The sequence below is a fragment of the Dama dama genome, chromosome 15, assembly GCF_033118175.1.
Source record: "Dama dama isolate Ldn47 chromosome 15, ASM3311817v1, whole genome shotgun sequence".
Classification (NCBI taxonomy): domain Eukaryota; kingdom Metazoa; phylum Chordata; class Mammalia; order Artiodactyla; family Cervidae; genus Dama; species Dama dama.
This window is the reverse complement of record NC_083695.1, coordinates 27,910,332-27,920,796: the sequence shown is the minus strand read 5'-3', so window position 1 is coordinate 27,920,796 and position 10,465 is coordinate 27,910,332. Positions and strand designations below refer to the sequence as shown.

The following is a 10,465-nucleotide window of genomic DNA, read 5'->3' as shown; positions in this document are numbered from 1 at the left end:
GGAGACCGGCCGGCCCCGCTCTCGCGAGACAAAACAGTTGCTCTCGCGAGACAGGAGAGTCGGTTTCGCCTTGGCGGCGGCGGGAGAAGTGCGCTTGCGCGTTGGTCGGCTGACTAGTTGGGCAAGAGGTGGCGAGAAGACGGGGTTGGTCAAATTAGAGAAAGAGGCCGCGAACTCCACCTTTCCGGCTTACTATATAGCCATCAAATTCTTGGAACAAACCCTTCTGCTCTCTCTCGAGGAGGATATCCGTGCGTATTGTAGGAACCCGTGGTGTGGTGTTCCGGTGTGGAAAAGTTCTCGGATGCTCTACCGCATCACGAACGAGTTCCTGATGGCGGCAGAGGATCAGAGAACTAGTTCTGTAGAGGCCCCGCCCTTACCCAGCGTCACCTGCGTGGAAGGGGCCCCACGTGGTTCGGCTGCCAAAAGTGGGGAGGGCTTTTCTTGTCCACCATGTTTGTGTTATGCAGTAAAAAGAGTAGGGCTTCTCCGCTGGAAAGATGCGAAAGTGACCACCAGGCCCTGACTTGGGCTGGGCCTCTTCCCCTGGCCTTGGCGCTGACGGCGCAGCCGCCCTAAAGTGTGCCTCTTTAGGGGCGGGCTGTGTTAGTTATTGAAGTTTCCCTGCAAATCTCTCCTCGCTTCCTCCTCTCCTTTGCCTTTTCTCTTGGTTTTAATCTCTCCCACTTTGTAATTTCAGCTACCCATCTACCGCTTGCGTCGCCCGACTTTGAGTTGTTTTCCAAATAGTGCTTTGCATTCTTGAAAAATGCTTGTACAAGTGACAACTAGTAAATAATTTTTGGTTGTGCTGGGTCGCATACCACTAAGGTTCCTAGTGACAGCTTTTGGGGTTAAAAAAAAAAAAAAAGGCCGAATTTCTGTAAGAAGAGTGGAGGGCAGTCCTAGTACCAAGATCAGCGCAAGTTAAAGAGCAAACGAGATCAGTGAAAGTTAACTTGCAAACAAGGAACGTATATCAAATGAGGGGGAGAGACGGAAATGAGTGTGAGTACGCAGATGTTCCTGCAGGTTGGGAATGTGGACAAAACTAAATTTTAGGCCTTAAATATCCAGTCAGAGACTTTGTACAGACACTGCAAGCCCGTCGAGGGTGGGGTGATGGGCGCAAGGAGTATTAGCAGTAGAGAAGCTAGAATAATTTTTCCTCCCTGAGGTATGCAGTTTGTAGTGTGGAGAAGGAAGGCCAGTTACCGTCATACAATGGAAACTTCCATTTCGTGGCTATAATACATCCGCAAACCTGCTTAAGACAAGTGTGGGGTAGTAAGAATTGGCTAGGTCATAATGTCCTACTGCCTTTTGTGAGCCCACTCTCTCCAAATAACCCTCAGAGAAATGGAGAAGGGAAAATGTGGTCTTCATTACAAGAGATAGAAAAGCAAAACGTATAGTGTAATAACGATAGCTCACGATTATTGAGAGCTTGCTTGAGCTAGGTGCTGTGTTCAATTCACTGACTATTACCTTAAAAATAATGTCCCCATTTTACAGATGATATGCCTGAGTTCTAGAGAAGTTTAAAAAGATACCCAAGATCTCACACCTAGTGACAGAAGCTAGGATTGAAACCCAAATGGTTTTACCCCAGGGACTAGGGTCTTAAAAGCACTATGGACCTACCTGGGGATGTATTAAGGGAACAAAATATATTTAGGCAAATTGAAGTTAGTTCCCCTAAATAACGCTGCAGTTACCGTCATTTCTGGAGACTTGCAGTTAACAGTTTATTGGCTGGAGACTTTTGAACTGGCCTGAAACTTAGTATCACTGACTGGGGGTGGGGGAGGTTTCTTTTCTCTTTTTTCCTATTGATTGCTGTATTAGTAAAGACTCCAAGGTCTACTTCAGATGAAGTTCTTCCCTGGATTCAAGTTACGTCATTATCCTTTCTGACTTTCAACCTGATTTGGTAAATGGAATTCTGTAATCCTTTTTACCCCTTGCCTGAATTCAATTTGTTTACTGCCTGAGTTTGGCATTCTCTCCACATATTTTTTTTTTTTTTCCTCCACATATTTTTTATGGCAATGGATCAAAATTCTAAAACCGTTCTAATGACTTTTCATCACCAAACTGCAATATTTTCTTTGGGGGTTTTTTTGGCCACAATTTTGTTTGTATTGGGCACTCTCCTGTTTGCCAACCTGCATGCTTAGGAAGGACTTGAAATTAGCAGATACATTCCTTTTGCCTTTTTATTATTATAGCAAGTAGGATGTTTTGAGCTTTTTAAAAAATACATGATATAGGGATAAACTTAATTTTTATTTGGCTTCCTATTTTGTGCATGCTCAGTTGCTCATTCATGTCCAACTCTTTGGGACTCCATGCACTGTAGCCTGCCAGGCTTCTCTGTCCATGGAATTTTCCAGGCAAAAAGACTGGAATGGATTGCTGTTTCCTACTCCAGAGGATTGTCCTGACCCAGAGATGGAACCTGAGTTCTTGCATCTCCTGCATTGGCAGGTGGATTGTTTTAATACTCAACGCTTTTCTCAAAAAGTGCCTATCAACTATTCCCATCTACAAGTTGAGTCCTTTAAGGCTTGGTGAAATTGGCTCACCACTGCTTCAGTGGTCCCTACAGAATTGTTTCCAGATCAGTCCCTGTGGAATTGTTTCCATAGAGATGGTTAGAACTAAGAACTCCCAGCTGCATTGGGGTGTTTGTTTTTTGTTTTTTTTCCTCTTTGTCTTCCTTTCCATCATTTCATTGCTTTCCTATTATATGGAAATCAGAGGAACCCTGGAGAGGATCTTGTTAGAGTCCAAAATGAGAGAAAAGATGAAAAAGGAGAAGAAAATAGAAGTACCCACAGCTCCCAGAGGAAAACAAGACACAGACATGAGATCATGACTACACCACCAGGAAGAGAACAGGAAAATTCCATGCAGAGCTTGAAAAAAGAAGAAAGAAATTGAAGAGATTGCACTCTCCTGGGTGAGGGAAGGCACATTAACTAAAAGTTAGCTAAAATAGTTGTTCACATACTGCATTCTGAAATAACATAAAGACAGGATTATAATCTTTGTCTATAGGAAAAGCAAATAAACGTAACAACAAACCCACAAATAAGTTTCTAGGAGTGTTTCTAAATGGTTTCTGAACACTAAATCTGTCGTACTAAGGTTTTGTGAAATGCTTATTCTTTTATATATTAATATATTTACTGTCTTTAGAAAGCAGTGATCTCCATAATTCAAAATTATTTCTCAAGACAAAGCTTAATTACACAGTTTACATTCTTGATATTTTGTTTGTTTCTTCAAATCGCCTTAGTGTTTATTCTGGGATTAGGGAAACCAAGAGGTCTCATCCAGTGTGAATAACCATACACCAAGTAAACAAATTGTGACTTAAAAAGAAGAGAGCATCTAGCACACTTTCTCTAGTTTTTGAAAATAATTTAAAATGTTGAACATTATTTCTGTTCCAGTGGATTGCTGGGGAGAACAGGGAAAACAGCCACAAAAGATAGCTACTTAAGGAATTTAAGTCAACTTATTATACTGCTTTTAATATTCCATAAGCATATTGATAACTTAGAGAACACAGTACAGATATCAGACCATTCCCTCCCTTTCCCCACACATGATTTTAAACTTCTAAGTTGTAGTTAAAAATACATGTTTTCATTATGTACATATCAATACATATGCCTCTTAGTGTACAAATAACAATGGTTATATTGGGGGTGAAGGTACTTTAATTTTCACCACAGTCTAGCAAACTTATTATTTGTTGAACCAATAAATAGAATCAGAAGATAAAACAATGCTCCAAACTTTATAAAGAAAATCATTGACAAAATTACAATTGTCTTCATAACCAGGGAGTCAGATCGGCCTAGGTTCTAACCCTAAGATTTCACACTTACCTACAGCTGTTTGATTCTGAGGCAGTTAACTTTCCTGAAACTCAGTTTTTGTTGCTGTTTGTTTGTGGCCACGTCAAGGTATGACCTGCGGGATCGCAGTTTCTTGACCAGGGATTGAACCCATCCATGAGAAGGATATGGCAACCCACTCCAATATTCTTACCTGGAGAATCCCATGAACAGAGGAGCCTGGTGGGCTGCTGTTCATGAGGTCACAGAGTCGGACACGACTGAGTGATTAAGCCAAAAAAAAAAAAAAAAAAAATGCACCCTACTTTGGGAGTTTGGGGTCTTAATCGCTGGACTGCCAAGGAAGTTCCCTGAATCTTAAGTTTCTTAGTGTCTAAAATGAGTTGTTATATAGAGTAGAGGTTAGTAGTTGAAATAATTCCAGTTCTGTCCTGTTTCTTGTCTTTTATATCGTTAATGTGGTCCTTCCTGTAAAACTTATTTCAATAGTGAGTTTAGTAGAAAAATTTTGGAAAGTACAATGTCCTAAGCACTGTGTTGCGTGGGAGGGAGCAGCAAAAATTATTCCAGGGAAATCTGTGAAATCAGATGAGTACCAAGAATCATCTGTGGACAGAATGAGTGATATTTCACATATAAATGGGCTTCCCTGGTGGCTCAGCTGGTAAAGAATCCACCTGCAGTGTGGGAGACCTGGGTTCAATTCCTGGATTGGGAAGATCCCCTGGAGAAAGGAAAGGCTACCCACTCCAGTATTTTGGCCTAGAGAATTCCATGAACTGTATAGTTAATGAGGTCCCAAAGAGTCAGACATGACTGAGTTACTTTCACTCACTCACATGTAAATACTGCTGTTTTCCAACATAGGCAGATGTGGTTGCTATTAATAAAGTAGAAATTGATTTGAGGGCATTAGTAAAATCCTAGCATTTCAGTATATGTTTCGGTCTACAAAAAATGGCTGACTCTGTGCTCCTAATGCAGAGGGTCCAGGTTCAATCCCTGGTCAGGGTACTAGATCCCACATGCCGCAACTAAGAGTTCACATGCTGTAACTAAAGATCCTGCATGCTGCAACTAAAAAGGAAAAAGGCCCTGCATGCCCAACTAAGACCTGGCACAGCCTAATTGATTAAAGAAGATAGAATGGAGAGTTCCCATGTATCCCTCACTCAGTTGCCTCTATTATTAACATCTTGCTTATATTATGATGTGTTTGTTACAACTAATGAACCTACATTGGTTCATTATTATTAACTACACACTTTATATGGGGTTCACTAGTTTTTCCCTAACATCCTTCTGTTCCAGGATCCCGTCCTGGATACTACATTAATTAGTCATCATTCTCCTTATGATTAGCATTCTCTGTTCCTCTGAGGGATACTCTTCCACTGGGATATCTCTAATGTTTTTGCCATGATTAAGTAGGAGTAATGGGTTCTCAGGAGGAAGACCACCAAAGTAAAGTGCCATTTTCATCACGTCATATCCAAGGTAGATGCTATCAACCTGACTTTATCACTGATGGTGTTACCCTTAATCAAACCTGCCTGACGCAGTACTTGCCAGATTTCTCCACTGTGAAGTTACTTTTTATCCTCTTATGCTCTGCTCTTTTGGGAAAAAGTCACTGAGTGCAGCTCACACTCAAGGGGTATTTAAGCTCCATCTCCTGGAAGGGAGAGTAGCTAGATAAATTATTTGAAATTATTCTAGGGACTTCCCTGGTGGCCCAGTGGTTAAAAATCTGCCTTGCAGTCCAGGGGACATGTGTTCAATCCCTGGTCAGGGATCTAAGATCCCACATGCCACAGGGCAACTGTCTGTGTGCTGCAGCTACTGAATGTGCAGTCTTAAGAGTCCATGCTCCAAAACAAGAGAAGCCAGCATCATGAGATGCCCACACATCGCAATGAAGAGTAGCCCCTACTTGTCACAACTAGACAAAGCCCAAGACCAGCAACAAAGACCCAATGTGGCCAAAAATAAATAAAAGGAAAGAAAGAACTTGAGTTAAAAATAATTCTATGAGGTTTTCCTTTCATTCATTCTTTCATCTTTATATATATGTCAGTCAGACCCACAGATATTAATTTTATACTTTGAGTTATAATCTACATAAGTTATTTTGCTGTTCAAATTATTCTTTCTTAGGCCACTGGGAGCACTTTCAGGTTGGCTCCTGTATCCCTTTGACATACCCCTATTCTATTTATTTATTTCCTGACTTGTGGGATCCTAGTTCTTTGACCCAGGATCAAACCCATTCTCCCTGCAGTGAAAGTACAGTGTCTCAACCACTGGACTGCCAGGGAAGCCCACTTATTCTTTTTATTTTTTGAGATTGTCTTACTTTGTTCTATTAGAAGATGCTGAAGGCTTATTTGGTATTTTCTTTACCTTCACCCTAGAAGTGACCATTTCTCCAGGGAACCCAGTTCCTTTTATTTTGGGGGAATGTTATTTAATTTCCACATTCCTCAAATTTCATTTTCCTCTTGTTATTGAAGTGTAATCTTATTCCATTGTGATTGAAGGACACAGTTTGTATGCTTCCAAGCCTTTATATTTATTGAGACTTGTTTTATGGCCTAACCTATGGTCTATTCTGGAAAATGCTCCATGTGCACTTGAAAAGGACATGCTGTTTACTGCTATTGGACTCCCAGATCTAGAAAACAAATGAGAGGTGGTTACCAGTAGGAAGAGGAAGTGGGGAGGGGCAGTAATTTGGTTGATAAATGGTAGGTCATGATGATAAGAACTGTAAGCTTCATCAGAAAAGTTTCCAAAAGTGTAGGTGTTGGAACATAAATGTAGTTGAGGAAATCAGGATTAGTCTCAAGATTTTTTTTAACAAAGGCAGTGTTTCAGAGCTTCTATTAAGTCCAGGAAACATGAGTAAAATTAAACACAAAGTAGTTGAGTGCCATGAAACTAATTTAAAAATAGAATTTCCTCCAAATTTTTATTTAAAACATTTTATAATTTTACTTTCTTTTTATAGTTATTTTCTTTTTTCCAACAAGTAAGGTGCATAGTATTCATGTATACTTTGAATGCCCAGTCAGCGTTCTGTTACTAAGTATTTACATTTTTAAAGAACTAAGTTGGCATTTATTAGTGAGTAGCATTGTTTTGAGGCAGCAGTCACAAGCAAAAGCCAAGTGGGTTCTTTTATATTAACAGCTACAGAATACAGGAGTCAACGTTCTGTTGTCTGTAGCACAGGAGACTATAAACAAGCTAAGACTATTACAGAGGGACAAATAAGCAGAAACGTTCCCAGGCACACCCATGGGCAGGTTTAATGACTAAACTGTTTGAACAAGGGAGGTTTATAATTTCCCTACATTCACATGATAAATGGAACCAAGGTTAGAATTCAGGAAGATGTCTACCGTGTCCTCAAAAACTAACCTGATGGAACTGCAGGGAAAGTAGTGAGACAGGGGATTGTCAAATGGGATTTTTTTTTTTCTGTATTATTTTATTGTTTATAAAAAGTTTCTATTCATACACTAAATTGATGATTAAAAGCTAAAAAGTTTTTTTTTTTTTAAGTTTTAAAAGAGATATGAATAGTTTAGAAATCATGAATTTAGATTTATGAGGTACCCTCTGGGAGTAATTGATTTCTATTTTAACAGTTTATTTGCTTGCCATTATTAAGGGGCATATAAAGCTGTACTAGGGATCCTAATGGAATGTAAGTGAAATTAGAGAAGGATAAATTAAATTCTTTGGATCATTTGAAAAACACCCTGCTGGTAGTGCACAGAGCTCTGCCTGAAAGCTGCAGCTCAGGACCAGCCATTAGATTGACCAGGATGCTAAAATTTGCGCAAGCCCATTTACTGGGTAAAGAAAGCCAAGTTGCTTAAACTTTACCTGCCTCAAACTTTCAGCAGTTCAGGAGGAAGTTAAGCCTGCCTTTTTCTTTTCTTCTTTTGGAAAGATATACCCTTCTTCTTGGGACTTCCCCCATGGCACTAGTGGTAAAGAACCTGCCTGCCAATGCAGAAGACATGACAGACTCAGGTCTGATCCCGAGTGGGGAAGATCCCCTGGAGGAGAGCATGGCAATCTACTCCAGTATTCTTGCCTGGAGAAGCAGAGCCTGGTGGGCCACAGTCCATGGGATTGCAAAGAGTCGGACATGACTGAAGCAACTTAGCAGTCATACACCCGTGTTCTTGGATTAAAAGAATATCTTCAAAATGATTTTACAACTCAAGGTAATCCATGGATCCAACACAATTCCCATCAAATAAGTGCATTTTTCTTACAGAAATGAAAACAAAATTAATTTTAAGGAGAGAGAGAAAAAAAGAGACATCTTCAAAAACAAACTCTAGATTAGACTCTCAGAGTAGAGGCATATGGCTCATTCATGAAACTCTCTCCTCTCCCTGGTACCTAGCTTTGGGGTTGGCCTGCCACATAGTAGCTGTTGAACTGAAGTTTGGATTTTTTTTTTTTAACATTTAAAAAAAATTTATATTGGAGCATAGTTGATTAACAATGTTGTGTTAGTTTCAAGTGTATGGCAAAGTGATTCAGTTATACATATACAAATATTTATTCTTTTTCAAATTGTTTTCCCATTTAGGTTATTATAGAATAGTTTTATTTATTTATTTATGGCTGAGCTGGGTCTTCCTGGCTGTACAAGGGCTTTCTCTAGTTACGGAGAGTGGGGGCTACTCTCTAGCTGCAGTGTGATGGCTTCTCATTGTGGTGGCGTCTCTTGTGGAGCACGGGCTCTAGAAGGTGCAGGCTTCAGTAGCGGCAGTGTGTGTTGACTCAGTAGTTGTGGCCCATGGGCTTACTAGTTGCACCTTGGCATGTGGGGGTCTTCCCAGACCAGGGATCAAATTAGCCTCCTCTGCTTTGCAAGGCAGATTCCTAACCACTGGACCACCAGGGAGACCTGTATTATGGAATATTGAGCCGTGTTCTCTGTGCTGTACAGTAGGTCCTTGTAGGTTATCTATTAAAAAAAACATTTTTTTAAGTTTAATCAGAGGATAATTGCTTTACCATCTTGTGTTGGTTTCTACTGTACAACCATATTAATCAGCTATAAGTCTACATATATCTGCTCCTTCATGAACATTGACTCCAGCAGATCTTGATAGCCTCATCTCTGCAGTCTCCTTTCCTCATGCATATCTATTTCTATATCAAATTGCTTGCCCTGGGATTAATCTATGCACTCTACCCAAAATGCCTGTTCCCACCTTATGGAACCGCTGGATATTTGTGTGTGTGTGTGTGTTTGGACTCACTGAAATGTCATCTCTGGATGACATCTCTGGGAGCTCATCTCTGGAGCTCCCTTTGACTGTCTCCTGGGCAGAGTTATTGCTCTGTCCTTGTGTTCCTAATCATTTTATCTATATCGTTTCCTTTTTTTTTTTTTCAAGTAAGCTTTATTTTTTTTTCCTTTATTTTTTATTAGTTGGAGGCTAATTACTTTACAATATTGTAGTGGTTTTTGCCATACATTGACATGAATCAACCACGGATTTACATGTGTTCTCCATCCCATCCCTCTGGGTCATCCCAGTGCATCAGCCCTGAGCACTTGTCTCATGCATCCAACCTGGACTGATCTGTTTCACACTTGATAATATACATGTTTCAATGTTATTCTCTCAGATCATCCCACCCTCGCCTTCTCCTGTAGAGTCCAAAAGTCTGTTCTATACATCTGTGTCTCTTTTTCTGTCTTGCATATAGGGTTATCATTACCATCTTTCTAAATTCCATATATGTGCGTTAGTATACTATATTGGTGTTTATCTTTCTGGCTTCATAGTTAATAATAATGTATTGAATATTTGAAAGTTGCTAAGAGAGTAGATCTTCAAACTTCCACCACACGGAAAAAAAAAAAACCTTTTTGTGTAACTATGTTTGGTGATAGATTAACTAGACTTTTTGTGGTAGGTCATTTCCCAATATATACGAATATTGGATTGTTATGTTGTAAACCTGAAAGTAATATATCAATTATACATTAAAAAAAGGAAAAAAAGTAGGCAATATGGCAAGAAAGTTAAGCAAAACCCTTGTATAATAAACTAAAAGAAAAGAAAAAGAAAACAACTCTGTAAGTCAAAAAAAAAAAAAAAAAAAGAAAAACTGTAGACCTGGGAGCTGCCTAGCCATTGTTTATCCTCATCTCCTTGAGAACAAGAAATACATGTTAGGATGGGTTAATTTCTTTTATAGTTAAGCAAAACACCCCATAGTTTGCTGAATTTTTTAAAAGTTCTGTAATTTTGAGAGAGACGACTTCTTCCCTACCTATGACAAAATCCATGCTTCTAGTAAAAGCAAAGGAAATACCCAGAATGTAAACAGTTTATCTCCACAGCATGAAGATACAGAAGATTCTTCACACACCCCGCACCATTTTTCTGTATTTTATAGGTTTTCAGTAAAGAGAAAGTATTATTCTTATAATAAAAAGCTTAATTTTAACAAATCTATATCATGAGCTCTAAAAAGTCTCCAACTGTAGCTTTATAAAATAACACAAAATTAAAAACATGAGGTTCCTTAGACTATGTTAAGTC

At 39.4% G+C, this 10,465-nt stretch overlaps 1 protein-coding gene across 8 annotated transcripts in view; it reads left to right on the top strand.

Annotated features, from left to right (window-relative positions):
• Positions 1-31: 31 nt before the first annotated feature.
• Positions 32-10,465, top strand: part of PBLD (phenazine biosynthesis like protein domain containing) — a 36,130-nt gene continuing 25,696 nt past the window's right edge. For 2 of the 8 annotated variants that reach the window (XM_061161661.1, XM_061161653.1), the window contains exons 1-3: positions 35-251; positions 2,767-2,968; positions 7,837-8,116. The gene's annotated coding sequence lies outside the window, so the exon portion shown is untranslated. Of the gene's footprint in view, positions 1,937-2,766; positions 2,969-7,836; positions 8,117-10,465 lie in introns of all 8 variants that reach the window. The other 6 variants (XM_061161660.1, XM_061161659.1, XM_061161656.1 and 3 more) reach the window with 6 other exon arrangements.